General features: G+C 47.0%; 1 long non-coding RNA gene across 3 annotated transcripts in view; it reads right to left on the bottom strand.

Moving 5' to 3' along the window:
• The window catches only part of LOC102452571 (uncharacterized), a 29,727-nt gene extending 20,424 nt beyond the window's left edge, over nucleotides 1-9,303 (bottom strand). For 2 of the 3 annotated variants that reach the window (XR_012896428.1, XR_012896427.1), the window contains exons 1-3: nucleotides 9,175-9,303; nucleotides 7,317-7,440; nucleotides 4,781-4,827 (exon numbers count right to left, since the gene is read on the bottom strand). This is a non-coding gene — a long non-coding RNA (uncharacterized LOC102452571). The remainder of the gene's footprint in view (nucleotides 1-4,780; nucleotides 4,828-7,316; nucleotides 7,441-9,174) is intronic. The other variant, XR_012896429.1, reaches the window with a different exon arrangement.
• Between the last annotated feature and the right edge of the window lie 6,899 nt (nucleotides 9,304-16,202).

A 16,202-nucleotide genomic window follows, 5' to 3' on the forward strand; every position in this document is an offset into this window, starting at 1 on the left:
TTCAATCCCTGCAGTGCTGCCTCTGGGATGAAGTGCTGAGCTGAGAACAAAATGGCATCGACCACATGGCCTCTTTATACTCCTTCCTGGCCTCTTCCAGTATGCAGCAAGTCACCTGGTCAGGTTTCCTGCTGGCTGCCCTCAGGTGACAAATCCCATTCTTTGGGTGTGTCCATAGCCTATTGAGAGTCATTGTTCCACAGGGCTTTGCTACTCAGCCTGTCCATAGCCATGCTTAACCACATTCACAGAAATATTCAGCTTCTACACAGATTACAGATCTACACACACAGACATTATATATTCACATAAACAGTGTACACAGGATCAGAAAACAACAAGCTCCCATTCAATACCCCACATGGCTCCCTTTCATACAGATTTCTGGGGCCAACACCCCCAGCTAGGGGTGCAGCAGCGATCTGGCTGCTTCCCTCCAATTTGGTAATGTGACACCCCCAACGCAAAATTGATGCAGGAAGTGATGCCAGTAACATCACTGAGGGCATCACAGGCCTCCCCAACCAAAATGGTGGTGTGCCTCAGTTTCCCTTCTTACACAGGACCTTCTGGCTGGAACCCTTTTTGTCCTGTAAGAAGTTCCAAGACCAGTTACAAGTGTTAACCACCAAATAGCAACATCACAATGTTCCCTTACATACCGTCTGTCGTTTGGTACATCTCCAGACAGATTACATGGTATTTTCATAAGCTCATGCACACTGTATACCGTTACAATTCTCTGCAACAATAATCCATTGGTTACAAGAATTAACATCAGTAACAAGAACAATCCTATACCAGGTGTATACTGAAATTCTCCCTCAGGCCCCTTCTCTGGCCCCACACCATTGCAGTTTTGGCCCTTCAGGTTTAAACTGCAAACCTTCTTGGCCAAAGCAAGTCCTACCCCTCCCCCTTGTCCTCTGGGCTCCAGGCCTGAAGCCTCTGGCCTGAGCAAGACAAAGGGCTGGCTGGGCGTGACTCCCTGGCTCACAATGGCCCTGGAATTCTCCCCCTTCCCCCACTCAGTGGGGTAACAGCAGTGAGCTGTAGACTCCCAAGTCTCTCCTCTGTCCCTCTCTAACCTCTGTTTCCACATGGAACCAGATATCAACCTCCCTGAGTGAGTATGAGTGTCCACAGTGTCCAGAGATGGGAGCATAACTGCCATCTCCTGCATCCTAGGGAGAGTGACCACACAGCTGTTCTGCTCTGCATACTTGGCTACCCAGCCCTTCTCCTGAATCTGAGACACTAACTTCCCACTCTCCTCATTCACCTGGGAACAATCCTGTCCCACACACACTGACTTCCTAGCAAGCTGGTCACCCACAGTCACTGGGTTAGCAGCCTGCTCCAGTTCTCTGGATGTTCCTGCCTCATCTGGAACAACCCTCAGTCTCTCTGAGACTTCTCCACCACCATCCACACTGGGTTTCCCTAAACCCAAGTCAGTGGAGTCACTGCCAACAGACAAGTTCTGTCTGTCAGGCACTGCAACAAGTGCCTCACACAAGAAGCTGCTGCCTTTTACAGGCAGAGCTTTCTCCTGAATGCCTTCTCCAAGCCAGGCATCGTCACCTCTCTCAGTTACTGCAAACTGCTTGCTACAAGCACTGCCAGGACTCTCCTCCCTATGAGCTTCCTTAGGCAGCAGTTCACCCTTCCCTGGCTCTGCAGCAGCCTTGCCCTGCTGAGCCACAACCAACTCCTCCTGCAATTCCCTTACTCCCTGAGTCATCTCTGGCCCCTCAGGTGGATTCACTGATAATCCCCTCTCAGGCACATAGACAGACTCACAAGAGACAGGGTCAGAGGCATCTTCACTCCCTGTGCAGCTCTCTAGATGGCTGTAAGCGTCCACATCATCATTAGGCACCAGAGTTAACACACCCTCATTCTCTCCTTGTGCCCGGGCTAAGGGGTCTCCCTGCTCCCACCGAGCAGCTCCCCCCTCTGCCAGCAACACAGCAGCATCAGGCACAATATCAGGGTCACCACTGTCTGGTCTCTGGGGTTCTGGTAAGACACTGACTGTCTCTACCTGAGTCACCTCATCCCTCTCCCCAGCAGACACAAACCTTGGGCCACCCCCTTCCTGGGCCTTAGCCATATCCAGACCCAACTCTGGGACAACAACACTGCTCTCAGCCTTCACAGGCTGTGGGGCATCTTCCTCAGACAAAGGAAGAAACTCTTCCCCACACACAGACAGACAACCAGAGACAGTTTCTCCCTTGTCCCCACACTCCTGGCTAATTTCAGGCATACAGCTAGCCACTGGGACAGCTTCCTTTACTGCCCCCCTGCTACTTCCACCAGCCAAATTGCCAGCTTGCACACACTGTGCTTCACACAACTCGATTTCAGCTTGTGCAGGTTCAATTCCATAAACCTCACCAGCCACCAACTCCTCAACTAAAACTTCACTCTGGCCAGCCACTCCATGCTGCCCCAGAGAAACATTTCCCTGACTTCTGGGCTCTTCCTGCCCTGGTTCTGATTCCAGCCTCACCTCTGAGGCATCAGACGGGCCCTCACCCACAGACTCACTGCCCCCCTGCACAGACACACAGCCATCTGCCACAGGCACACATGTAGAGACACTTTCCCCTTGGTTACAGGGAGACTGACCAGCTCCAGGAAACTTTCCATACCGACATGCACCCCCTTCCCAAACTTCCCTGTTAGCTACAGGTAACACAAAAGGTTTGCATTCACACATGCTTTGGGGTTGGGTTCTCACATCAGCTGGGTAAAATACGTCTGCCATATCATAAGCACATCGCATACCCACAGAGTTATACATTGAACCTTCAGGAGAATACAGTCTCTCTTGTTCTTTTAGTCTCTTAAGCTGGAGGTCAAGTCTAGCGTTTTCCTCCTTGGCTAGGGCCATCTTCTTTGCATGCTCTGCCATTTCCTTAAGCTGACGTCTGGCCCTTTCTGCCCTTCTCTCTGCATACTCTGCCATTCTCTCTGCATGTTCTGCTTTTCTCATCTCAAGTTCCCGATCCATCTCCTTCTGTCTCTTAGCAATTTCTTCATCTGCCTTCTGCCTTCTTTCAGCAGCTTCCCTGGCTCGCTTCTGATCCCTTTCATTCACATCTCTGGTTAGTAACAACACTACCAGATCTAGTTTAGAGGCCCTTTTCCTAAAGGCAATGCCTCTCCCCAAGCACAAATCCTTCAGAGCACTTTTGCTCAGACTCTCATATAATTCCGGGATCATCGCAGCGGCTCTTTAATCAACCAAACTCTCAACACCAAAAATCAAATTTAGACAGCGTGGGGTCCTGATCCCAAAGCTCAATTGACCAAGATCTGTGGATCCTGCCGACTACGCCACTGTGACGGACCGGGCCGTGTCTGGGCACAGCTTAGGGCGTCCGCTCAGGGCGGATTGCTCAAATCCGGGGCTCTTTACAGTCCCCCTGACTGGCGACCTCTCCAAACAGGCCACAAACCAGTCTCACAGAGCGCTTCAGCTGCCTGCCTGAAGCCTCCCGAGCAAAACCCCTCCGACACCCCAGCAATATCCGTGCCCCAGATGGCCCCGGGCCTATACACAGGTGGGGGGTCCTAGCACCCAATCCCACCTACCCCGAACAAGTTCTGTCCGGTTCCAAGAAACCAGCCACAGATCCCTGGTCAATTTACCCTCTGGACCTTACCCACAAATCACGCTGGGCCAATCCTTTAGAATCTAAAACTAAAGGTTTATTAACACAAGAAAGAAAAGCATGAGAGTAAGGTTATTAAAGTACAGTACGTTACATGCACCGAATCTCCCAGTCCTCGATGCAGGCTCTAGCAGAGATGTTGCAGCTGCTGGTTAAAAGTCCTTATTGCACATCCTACGATCAGGATGGGTTCACAGGTCTTCCGGGCTCTTCAATCCCTGCAGTGCTGCCTCTGGGATGAAGTGCTGAGCTGAGAACAAAATGGCATCGACCACATGGCCTCTTTATACTCCTTCCTGGCCTCTTCCAGTATGCAGCAAGTCACCTGGTCAGGTTTCCTGCTGGCTGCCCTCAGGTGACAAATCCCATTCTTTGGGTGTGTCCATAGCCTATTGAGAGTCATTGTTCCACAGGGCTTTGCTACTCAGCCTGTCCATAGCCATGCTTAACCACATTCACAGAAATATTCAGCTTCTACACAGATTACAGATCTACACACACAGACATTATATATTCACATAAACAGTGTACACAGGATCAGAAAACAACAAGCTCCCATTCAATACCCCACATGGCTCCCTTTCATACAGATTTCTGGGGCCAACACCCCCAGCTAGGGGTGCAGCAGCGATCTGGCTGCTTCCCTCCAATTTGGTAATGTGACACCCTGTCCAGCAGGAACCTTTTTTCTCCCCCACTTTTCCGCCAATGGCCTTTTCTTTCTTCCACCCATTCAACAGGGGCCTTTTCTCCCCCCTCCATCCAGCAGGGACCTTCTCCTCCTTCTCTCCCCCAGTGCTCTGATGCTGCAGACTAGGGCTGGAAGGGAAGGATGGGGGGGACACTTACTTGATCCAGTGGCTGGCAAAATGGTGATCTCCAGTCCTAGCTGGCCACACTCTTGCTGATGTGGCTGCCCCCAGTGGTCACTATGCAGTTTAGCATCCCTCCAAACAGCCCCCTCCCTTTCAACATTATGGAAAACAATCCCATTCCAAGCACTTCCCATTTTCCTGGTACAAGCAAACCATGACTTTGCTTTCAGTTAGGAAGAGAGGAAGCTGCATACCAAATGTGGTGTTCTTAGATCTTACCGTTCTTGAACAAACGGACTCACAGGTGGACAGACAGATGCACATTTCTAAAATATATAGATAGATAACATATTAATATATTTTTAAATAGAGAAAAAGATCACTTCTGTTTAATTTGGTACCCCTTAAAGTTAACCTACATGGTTGGACTGGCCCTGCTTGGATCAGAGTACAAATACAGACAAAACCCTTGCTAGCAACATAAACAGTACCATCAAGCCCACAGGGAAAATTAATCAGCAAAGCAGATTCCTTTTTTGAAATTCCCAAGGAGTTTCTACAACGACTGATGAATAAACCGGGGACCCATACCTTAGTAATTGCCCCTTTAATTACAGGCAGCTCTGGACAGGTAGCAGTTATGTTAATTTGGTGAAAAAACTCTAATAATGTGCAGCTATCATAGATTTAGCATTCTGCCCCTGTCAGGGCTGTGGCTGACTCCCTCCAATACTGCCTTACTAGTGAATAACTTGGAATAAAGAACTCCTCTCTGGAAAGCAGCCATGTTCTTTCAACCTTGAGCTCAGTTACCATTTCATAGTTACTTTCCTTCATTTTCTTCCTCAAAGTTCTCGGGTACAACTTGTCTGAACATATGCTGAACCTGATAAGCCTTTGGCAGCCTCCCGAATAAATTGCTTTAATAAAAAAAGGTAGCTATTTCGTCAGGAGATGCAAGTGAGGGCGGGGGGGGGGGGGAAGCAAGACACAAATGTGAAAATAGTATACAGGCAAAGGGATCATGTGATCAGCGTGGCAGTTGAGGTGTTAGGAACACAAACAAAACGTAAATTACCACAGCCTGAGCAATCAGGCCATAAATCGGAGATGAAGGCGATTGCTAAAGCCTTTTACCTGGAGGTTTTATTTGCGTATTCATTTCTTTACAGACCACAAAGAATAGACACACTTCCTATCCGAGAGCACAAAAGACTCATTAAGAATGCTTTGACAAACCCACAGAAGGTGAGAGAGTTGGAGACAAGAACAGAGGAGCGGCTGGAGCGGCCCTAAGGGCTGAGGGGGCAGTGTGTTTTGCTCCAGGAGGTGCTGGGGGTGGCTGCCCCAGTCCTGCCCCTTCCATATGAAGCCCCACCCTTTCTGGGAATGCAGAGCTGCCCCCTCCCACACACATAGAGGAGAGGTGATACAAAAGCTACTCCAAGGGCTGGACAGTGGCACCAGTACAGGTGTTTCTTGAGAGGAGGGAGACAAATTCCAGTTCCCAACATGCATCCCCATCAGGGATCACAGCTGGGATCAGTCCTCCCCATTCTCATGTTCACACAGCACCTGAGCCGGTACTCATAGACTTTAAGGTCAGAAGGGACCATTTTGATCATCTAGTCTGACCCCCTGCACAGTGCAGGCCACAGAATCTCACCCACCCCTCCTAGAATAATCCTCTCACCTGTATCTCAGATATTGAAGTCCTTGAAATGATGGTTCAAAGACCCCAAGATGCAGAGAATCCTCCCACTAGTGACCCGTGCCCCATGCTACAGAGGAAGGCGAAAAACCTCCAGGGCCTCTGCCAATCTACCCTGGAGGAAAATTCCTTCCCGACCCCAAATATGGTGATCAGCTGAACCCTGAGCATGTGGGCAAGACTCACTAGCCAGACACCCAGAAAACTGCTAGGACTTGAGTTCTCTGCAGACCCCTACCCCCATTTCTCCCCCCGTACTCTGCCAGGCAATAGGAGACTCTCTGTGCCCCAGGTTGGAAAACCATTTGGCCCAGCTGTCACTCCATCTGGATGGACCGGCGGATAGACCAGTTTTGAATGGACTCTCATGCACCCAGTCACAACTCCACTCACTGCAATTTGGCCTGGCCTGGCCTGGCCTGGCCTGGCCTGGCCTTTGGTGCAGTGATGTGGTCAGGTTGGATTTTAGTGACGTTGTGACCATGCAACCAGAGCAATGCTCCAGACTGCTGATTTAATATGGGACCACTGCTTAACAATGGTTAGACCATGTCCCCATGGCTCTGCATCCTGGAGAACATTGAGGAAATGCAAAAACCTTGGACAGGGTAGAAGCATTGGCCTTCCCCCAGACCATGCCCAGGGGCCAGATCCAGCCTACCTAACACTTTGGTTTGGTCCGCGGACTCCATCTGGCCGCTTTCTACTTATGTCCTGCTCCACTGTGCCACGCGGTGGCTCAGGCAGCAGGATCCTATTTAAATAGCTCATAGCTCCTGGTCGCAGCTCTACCCTGGTAGAGCTAGAGCCGCAAGCCCTTTAAATAGCCACAGCAGTCCCGGGAGGCTGCCAGGCAACGCAGTAGTGGCAGGGCTGGGAGCCCTTTGTTGTGTTTTTAATTCAACTCTTCTGGCCATAGACAATTCGGGAGGGGGGGGCTAGTCCCCCCAGCTCTGCCCCTTCTGCCCCAGGCCCCGCCCCTTCTGGGGGTGGAGCCAGCCCATGACCACGTACCAAAACTCAGTAAGTGGCCCTCCTGCAAAAATTATTGCCCAGCCCTACCCCAGACCCTAATTGGTGCCCTGGCCAGATCAGGACTCTTACCGCATGCTCATGAAGGGAGTTCTAGACCCCTCCAGTACTCCTCTGTGCTTGCAACCCATCTTGCAGGTAGAAGCGTGATGCGGGAGAACAGTGTCCCCACCAAGATTCTTCTCCTTCTCCTACACTGAAGAGCAACAAACATGATGAAAGGTCTAGAGAACATGGGCGATGCGTGAAGACTGAAAGAATTGGGCTTGTTTAGTTTAGAAAAGAGAAGACTGAGAGGGCACATGATAGCGGTTTTCAGGTATCTAAAAGGGTGTCACAAGGAGGACGGAGAAAAATTGTTCTCCTTGGCCTCTGGTGATAGGAAGTTTTTCCTAATGTCCAACTTAAACCTCCCTTGCTGCAATTTAAGCCCATTGCTTCTTGTCCTAACTGTCAGGGTGGTTAAACACTGGAGTAAATTGCCTAGGTGATGGAATCTCCATCACTGGGGATATTTAAGAGCAGGTTGGACACACACCTGTCAAGGATGATCTAGATGGTGCTTAGTCCTGTTGTGAGGGGAGGGGACTGGACTTGATGACCTCTCAAGGTCCCTTCCAGTTCTAGTGTTCTATGACTATGACTGGTTAATAAGATGAGGTCAGAGACTTGGCTCCACCTCTCCCCACCGACATGCCAGCCCGCCTGCACAGCTGTCCCAGGAAAAGGAGTGGACCAGGGGTGAGACTCCACAGAGCCAGAGGTCAACAGAGATTGGACTGAGACTCAGGGTTGTAAACCAGACCCTGTGACAAACTGATCCTTTACTCTGGGCAGATTGTAAATGTCCAGTCTAACCCGGTGTACTTTACAAGGGTTTCTTGGAGTATCCGAGTTAAGGCCCTGGGGCTATGTCTACCCTACCAGGTTATTCTGAAATATGTTATTTTGAAATAATAACTCCCGAAATAACTATTTTGAAATGAGCTTATTCCTTTTCACGAGCAGGAGCTGTTATTTCGAAATAACAAGCCCGTTATTTCGACATACCAGGCCTGTCAGTGTGTTGTTTTGAGATAAGGAGAGTTCTTTCGAAATAGCTCCCCAGCATAGACATGCCCTAAGGCAGCCATGGCCAACCCACAGCTCACAAGCCGCATGCGGCTCTTTCCCCCACAAAAGTGCAGCTCGCAAAGCCACTCCTGCGGCCCCATCCCCAGCTTCCTCCTCCCCGGTCCCCAGCTTCTCTGTGCTCACCGGGTCGTCAATTCAAAATGGTGTCCGTCGACAGGAGCCTGATATGGGCCAAAAGCCTAGGCTTGCTTGCCCCTTAAAAGGGCAGCCTCCTTCTCCCCCCCCCCCATTGACAATTCTGGGGGGCTTTCCTGTTTCAGCTTTCTTTGTTAAATGGGGTTGGCTATCCCTGCCCTAAGGGTCCAGCTGACGGCACTGTGTAGTAGACAGGCCCACCGACAGGGAACAAAGAGGGCAACTGCCCTGGGGCCCAGCGATTCTCCCGGCCACTGCCACCTGACGCCCCAGGCCCTTCAAATCACTGCCAGATTGCCACACCGTGTGCTCCAAGCAGCCCTAAGCACTTTGGCGGGGGGGGGGGGGGGGGGCTGGCGTGTCACGCTCTGGTCGGCCCTGGGGGCTGGCTGCCCCAGCCCCACTCCTTCCACCCAAGGCCCCGCCTTTTCCAGGAGTGAGGAGCCAAGTACCCCCACACTCCATCCAGGGGCCCATCATGGCTGTTGGCTCCCCTGGCAGCAGAACCACGTGTAAAGCTGTGTATGGCTACACACACTTAGACCCCATTTTAATACAGACCCTTAGAAATAATATGTAATGCTTTTCATTTTCAAAATTAACTCATCCTGTGTAAGGGAGCTAAAGCGATACTGTAACCTGCTGTCTAGTGTGTATGTACCTCTACTCCCCATTGGATGGAATCTAAGCTGCCCACCAGTTTGTCATCGGCAAGATCAGGTTGCTTCCTGATGAAGATTCTGTAGCTGAAGTGATCCGGGCTTGTGCTTTTGAAAAAGGGAGCTTTTAGGTACAATTCTTCAGAGCCACTAGAAAATTCTGAAGGGCCATTCCGTTCAACAGCAGAGTGACCACTGTGAAGTCATAGGTAGCTATCCATTCCTTGCCACATTATTCTGCCTATTGCACAAATAGAGAGAGTGCACAGCAGAGGTGACGAGAGTTGCCCACCGCCATAGGAATAATCAGTGTTAAAGCCAGGACTAAAATTTAGAAATTCCTGCTTCTCAGTCTGTATTTTAGACATGAAGGGAACAAGAGAATCCATGTCCCGGTTCCAGAAAGAAGCCTGTTTTACTACATCAAAAGCCCAGATTGACATTTGGCCTCTGTAAAAGTTAAATTAAGGTCTGCTTTTATTGCCGCCAATTAGGCAGTAAGGAATTAAATATAAATGATCTGTCAGTACAGTTCAAACATTGCAAAACCAAATGCTTCTCAAGGATTGCATCATCCAGACACAGAAGAGTAGCAATTAGGCTCTTGGGTCAAATCTGGTCGCACTGGAATTTTAGCAGAATTTAGTCCTTAGTCTAGAAAATAGTTTTCAATATTGGCCACTCCACATGTTCCAAAATAATAGGTGAAGCCCTGAAATTATGAGATTGGCCTAAAAATCATGAGGGGATGGCTCTTCAGGGGCAGGGGAGGGCTGGTTGTTGTTTAAATTGGGTTCTATTTATTTGCCCCAGCTCTTTTTTTTTTTTTTTTTTTTTTTTTTTGAGTCTTTAGGATACACTTAAACCATGAAGGCTAGAAACTTCCATTTTCCTTAAGTGGAAGCTGGTATTCTCTCCAATCCTGTGACTCCAGGAGCTGGGGTTTGCTGATTTTTCTCAGATACTGTGAGACATGCAATAACATGCCCAGAGTTAAGAACACTGAATTTCTGAAAACAAGTTTAGCCCCAATTCTGGCCTCTGCTGGGGTCCCTGTAAACTGCCTCAAGCAATGACTTATTTTCCTATAATATTGCAACAGCTGGGCTGGTGGGTAAAACAGATTAGCTCTGTATGACTTAAATTTTGGGAATCTCATTATCACATGAAGATGCTTTAAAGTGAGGAAGTCCGGGGATTAGCACTTTGTGCAGGACAGGTCAAGCAGAAGTAATGCTGAGTAAGGAGCAGTTCTCACCTACCAACTGCAACAGATGCTAGAGAGGATGGAAATAGAGAGAAAATTGATCTTCTGTAGTGTCTGCAGATTAGTTTGTCACTTAAACTCCACTTAGGTGACTCATAGACTCATAGAATACTAGGACTGGAAGGGACCTCATGAGGTCATTGAGTCCAGTCCCCTACCCCCATGGCAGGACCAAATACTGTCTAGACCATCCCTGATAGACATTTATCTAACCTACTCTTATATATCTCCAGAGATGGGGATTCCACAACCTCCCTGGGCAATTTATTCCAGTGTTTGACTATCCTGACAGGAACTTTTTCCTAATGTCCAACCTAAACCTCCCTTGCTGCAGTTTAAGCCCTTTGCTTCTCACCGTCCTCTGCATTAGTTCGGTTGGTAGTTTGGAGAAGACTGTATGGCAAGGGTTAATACATTGTACTTTGCCAGGGACCTGTACAATGTATTCATTCTTGGAACACTGGAATGCTGCCTAATTAGTAGGAAGGCAAATTAAGACAATGCTACGGCTAGGTCTTTATGCATGAGAGAGGCCACAAGAGGGAGCTAGCTAACACAAGTACTGTGGTAGGGATGTGCAGAGGCTTTCATATTTAGGGCATGTCTACAGTAGGGAGTTATTTCAAAATAACAAGGCGAGCGTCCACACTACGTCTACGTCTACACAGCACAGTTATTTCGGAATAAGTTATTCCAAAATAGCTTATTTTGAAATAGCATGTCTACACTGCAGGAAAGCCTCAAAATGAGTCCGAGGCAGACTTCCTTAATGTAGACATGCTATCTCAATTTAGAGCCCCAGGAGGAATAACTTAGAATGGCCCTGGTGAGGGGCTATTTCGAAATAGAAGTGGTGACGCATCTACACATGCTTTCTTTCGAAATAGCTATTTTGGAATAGGCGTTATTCTTCGTAGAATGAGGTTTACAGAAATCGGAATAAGCCATCCGTTATTTCAAAATTATTTCAAATAATTTGGAAGGAATTGCTGTGTAGACACACCGTTATTAATAACAACCATTATCCCAAAGTAAGTTTGCCGTGTAGACACACCGTACCAAGACTGTTATTTCAAAATAATGGGCTTGTTATGTTGATACAATAACTCCTGCTTATTTCAAAATAACTTATTTCAAAATCACCTGATAGTGTAGACATTGCCTAAGGGTAGGTCTACACAGCAGCATTATTTTGGAATAATTGATGTTATTCCAAAATAACAAAGAGCATGTCTACACAGCAAGCCTTTATTTTGAAATAATGGCAAGCTGGAAGACTTCTTACTCTGACTCCTGTAACCCTCATTTCACAAGGAGTAAGAGAAGTTGAAGGGAGAGTGTTCTTCCTTCGACTTCCTGCTGTGTAGATAGTGCCAGAAACCGAATTAAGCTATTTCGACTTCAGCTACACAATTGACATAGCTGAAGTTGTGTAGCTTAATTCAACTTTTGCCCTGCTGAGTAGACATGCGCCTAGGGATGAGTGGTGAGTTATTGACACTGCTGCACTTAGGATGTATTTTTAAATTGATCCAGGACAAAGCTGGCCAAATTTTTTTTGATGGAACAAGCTTTCCATTGAAAAATGTCATTTTATCGAAACAAACATTTCATAGGGAACATGCAGATTTTGATCAAATTTTTGCTGGATAAATAAAATGAATCTTTTTTTGCTTTCTTGTTCCATTTCAACCCTATTGTTTAGATTTGTTTTGGTTTTACTTGTATATGATATTAAATATTAACATAATACTATGTTTATATACAGAATGTCATACTGAATATTTTATTCTTCTTGGGAAAAACACAAAAACACTTAATATTTCTCATTGCAGTTCATTATTATTCATCCGGTTCAGGAAAGCTTTTCTTACCTGTTAAGGCTGAGGTGTTACTGATATATTAATTACAGTGAATAAACTGGCTTCAGTTATACATTTTATTAGTAAAATTTTGAAAGACTGCTAAAATGTGCAAATTTCTCATTCTTTTCTCGGTGCTCTCAAGAATGGAGTCCTTTTAGTGGAAAGTTGTATCAAATATTTGAGCTGGGCAAAACATTTTTACTGAGGGTATGTCTACACTACCCTGCTAGTTCGAACTAGCGGGGTAATGTAGGCATACTGCACTTGCAAATGAAGCCTGGGATTTGAATTTCCCGGGCTTCATTTGCATAAACTGGGCGTCGCCATTTTTAAATCCCTGCTCGTTCGAACCCCGTGCCGCGCGGCTACACGCGGCACGAACTAGGTAGTTCGGACTAGGCTTCCTAGTCCAAACTACTGTTACTCCTCATTCCACGAGGAGTAACGGTAGTTCGGACTAGGAAGCCTAGTCCGAACTACCTAGTTTGTGCCGCGTGTAGCCGCGCGGCACGGGGTTCAAACGAACAGGGATTTAAAAATGGTGGCGCCCAGTTTATGCAAATGAAGCCCGGGAAATTCAGATCCCGGGCTTCATTTGCAAGTGCGGTATGCCTACATTACCCTCCTAGTTCGAACTAGGAGGGTAGTGTAGACATACCCAGAGAGAGTTTCTTCCATCCAATTTTGCATCTTTCAGAATCTGTAGAAACCTCTATGAAATTGAAGCCATTTTTTTAATTCTCAAACTCCACAAAGGCAACTCTCACTCAGAGATTCACCCTTATGAACTTCAGGGAAGACATTGAGGCGGAGGAAGGAAAGGTAGTTTACAGGTCAGGCCACTTCATGGGGACTTGAAAGGCATGAGTTAAATTCCTGTTTCAGACACAGACTTCCTGTGTGACCTTGAGCAAGTCACTTAATCTATCTTGTTCCTCATTGTAACGTAGGGATAACACTTTCCTGCTTCACAAATGTGGGGGTTGAATCCATTCATTGCTGGTTATGCCAATACTAATGTGATGAGTTAACAATCTTGCCAGAAGCTAACAATCTTGCCAGGTCTGTGGACAAGGAGGGGGGAGGGGCCTGTCTTGGTGCATCCAGAAGGGGGTGGAGCCTCAGGCAGAAGGGGTGGGGCTGTGGCTAACCTTCCCCTGGCAGTCCTCAGTGCTGCCGAGTGCACATCACACAGGGCTCCTGTCTAGTGGATTTTGCAGAATTCTGGAAACCAAGAGACTACGAGCTCTTTTCCCACCTATGTTAATGTTTGGCACTGTATAAACGTTATTTGGGAGGCAGCTATAATTAACTCCCACATCAGCAAATGAGGAGTCTTCTATCTTGCGTATGACCAGGTGGGTGTGTTGTCGCTTTGGGTCTTGCTAGGGAGTTGTATGACTGGTGTTCCTGAGCAACTGGTCCAAACTAGTTTTCTCTCACCGTCTCAGCTTGCTCATACAATTGATTTAATCCCTTTTCATAAAGCATTTGTTATTATTCCAATATGCCTCTGTCTTCCAAGGGCAGTGCAACCAGCGCCGTGCCCTGCTAAATCCAGCTTGCTCTTTCTATGCGTTCAAGTTCTTCAGTGGAAATCCTTCATAGAATCATAGAACCATAGAGCTGAAAGAGACCTCAGAAAGTCATCAAGTCCAGACCCCTGCTCTAGGCAGGACCAATCCCAACTAAATCAACCCAGCCAGGGCTTTGTCAAGCCGAGACTTAAACACCTCTAAGGATGGAGACTCCACTATTTCCCTAGGAAACCCATCCAAGTGCTTTACCACCCTCCTAGTGAAATAGTTTTTCCTAATATCCAACCTGGACCTCTCCCACCACAACTTGAGACCATTGCTCCTTGTTCTGCCATCTGTCACTACAGGTGCACTGACAATAGTCATTAGTAGATTGCTTGCAGGAAGACTGATACAGCCAGGAGATACGGTTAAACACCCTCTGGTACCTCCTGGAGAACGTCAAACTTTACAATAACTTTGCTGTTATAGCACATATTTAATTTTCCCCTCTATTCTCTTTTTACGAAGCGCATTTGTATGGAATCCGGATTGTTCTCTTTGTAATCACTTCCTACCATTTATTATTACTCTCAAATTATACTAATAATCTGTTAATTTTCAGGCCAACACATTTGGCTGGATTTTCAGAAGAGCTCAGCATTAATAAGCAAAGTGTGCTGTTTTGAAAACCTGACTCATGCTTATATCAACAATGTCAAGAAAACTTGGACCCAGAATTTGGGTTAATGCATCCCAAAATTATGTTTGCTTTTTTTTGCAGCAGTGTCACGCTGCTTATATTTAGCTTGTGGGCCATTATGACCCCTAGATCCCTTTCTGCAATACTGCTTCCTAGACAGTCACTTCCCATTCTGTATGCTTTCATGTATGAATAAGAGATTCTCCGGAAAAGGCTTTATTTCCCGGAGAATCACGTCTAGACTAGCGCTTTTCTCCAGCTTATCTCCAAGCCGGAAAAAAGCGGCAGCCATGTTAATGCAAATGCCGCGGGGGATATTTAAATCCCCCGCGGATTTGCCTATTCCAAAGTGCTACATTAGCATCCCTTTTCCGGAAGGGATGCCAGTGTAGACGTAGCCTGTGTGTGAAACTGATTGTTCCTTCCTGAGTGGAGTACTTTGCATTTGTCCTTAATGAACTTCATTCTATTTACCTTAGACCAGTTTGTCCAGATCATTTTGAATTATGACCCAATCCTCCAAAGCAGTTGCAATCCCTCCCAGCGTCGTATCATCTGCAAACTTAAATCATCGCTGAAGATATAGAACAGAACCGGTCCCAAAATAGAACCCTGTGAAACCCCACTTGTTATGCCCTTCCAGCAGGATTGTGGAATAACTACTCTCTGGCTACATCTACGCTGGCACCCTTTTCTGGAAATGCTTAAAACGGAACAGTTTTCCGTTATAAGTATGTCCGGAAAAAGCGTGTCTACATTGGCAGGATGCTTTTCCGGAAAAGCACTTTTTACGGAAAAGCGTCCGTGGCCAATGTAGACATGCTTTTCCAGAAAAAAGCCCCGATCGTCATTTTCGCGATCGGGGCTCTTTTGCGGAAAAGACTACTGTGCTGTCTACACTGGCCCTTTTCCGGAACAGTTTTTCCGGAAAAGGACTTTTGCCCGGAGCAGCATAGTTTTTCCAGAAAAACACTGACAATTTTACAGTAGATCGTCATTGCTTTTCCGGAAAAGCAAGCGGCCAGTGTAGACAGCTGGCAAGTTATTCTGGAAAAGCGGCTGCTTTTCCGGAATAAGTGGCCCAGTGTAGACACAGCCTCTGAGAACAGTTATCCAGCCAGTTATGCCCCCACCTTATAGTAGCCCCATCTAATTTGATTTTATCTAGTTTATTGATAAGAAAATCATGCGAGATCATATGAAACTCCTTACTAAAGTCTAGGTATATACCACATCCACCGCTTCTCCCTTATCCACAAGATTAGTTATCCTATCAAAGAAAGCTGTCGGATTAGTTTGATATGATTTGTTCTTTACAAATCCATGCTGGTTGTTACCTATCACCTTATTGTCCTCCAGGCGTTTGCAGATGAATTCCTTAATAATTAGTTGCTCCATTATCTTTCCTGGCACAGAAGTTAAACTGACTGGTCTGTACTTTCCTGGGTTGTTCTTATTTCCCTTTTTATAGATGGGCACTATATTTGCAAAAAGACCAATCTCTGCTGTAGCTTAGAATTAACTTGAGTTCTAGTCCCATCTTTTCCAATGAGCTATGTTTTCTTGAGCAATCAGGTGGAAAAGATTGTTGAGCATAAGGGGTTCATACATGCTCGCAGGGGACCATTTCAAATGAAGAAGGCAATTACGGTTAAACAGGCAGTCGGGTGTGTTACAA

The sequence above is a fragment of the Pelodiscus sinensis genome, chromosome 18 (assembly GCF_049634645.1).
Source record: "Pelodiscus sinensis isolate JC-2024 chromosome 18, ASM4963464v1, whole genome shotgun sequence".
In the NCBI taxonomy this organism is placed as follows: Eukaryota; Metazoa; Chordata; order Testudines; family Trionychidae; genus Pelodiscus; species Pelodiscus sinensis.